The sequence below is a fragment of the Etheostoma spectabile genome, chromosome 8 (genome assembly GCF_008692095.1).
Source record: "Etheostoma spectabile isolate EspeVRDwgs_2016 chromosome 8, UIUC_Espe_1.0, whole genome shotgun sequence".
Lineage (NCBI taxonomy): Eukaryota > Metazoa > Chordata > Actinopteri > Perciformes > Percidae > Etheostoma > Etheostoma spectabile.
This window is the reverse complement of record NC_045740.1, coordinates 25,193,791-25,194,255: the sequence shown is the minus strand read 5'-3', so window position 1 is coordinate 25,194,255 and position 465 is coordinate 25,193,791. Positions and strand designations below refer to the sequence as shown.

Genomic DNA, 465 nt, shown 5'->3' with positions numbered 1-465 from the left:
ACGCACGACTAAGACAACTCAACAGATTCTGCTTTCTGCATTAATTCACAGCAAAGCATTGTGCCTTGATGTTAACGTTAGCACATAGTAGCATGGATGCCGCTAACGTTAGCACATAGTAGTATGGAGGGCGCTAACGTTAGCACATAGTAGCATGGATGGCGCTAACGTTAGCACATAGTAGTATGGAGGGCGACATGATTGAAAATGAAGAAAACAGCAAGACATTCCCATCATCCTCAACCTTATCTGAGAGAGATGTTTGAGACAGTAGACATCAAGAAGGACTCCTGGCCAATGTGCTGGGGACCTTCTTAATTAATGTCTGTTTAGTCATTCATATTTTAACCATTTATTTTCTTTCCAGAAGCCATATTTGAGCGCACTCACGTACATGTAGATTAATTTAAATGTTAGGGAGAAGATAACAAATAGAAACTGGATCTGTGAATTCTCACAGAATCA

The 465-nt window shown here is 40.2% G+C and overlaps 1 protein-coding gene across 1 annotated transcript in view; it reads right to left on the bottom strand.

The window, feature by feature from the left end:
• Nucleotides 1-465, bottom strand: part of LOC116694197 (fatty acid 2-hydroxylase) — a 63,115-nt gene that overhangs the window by 4,614 nt on the left and 58,036 nt on the right. The window lies entirely within an intron of this gene.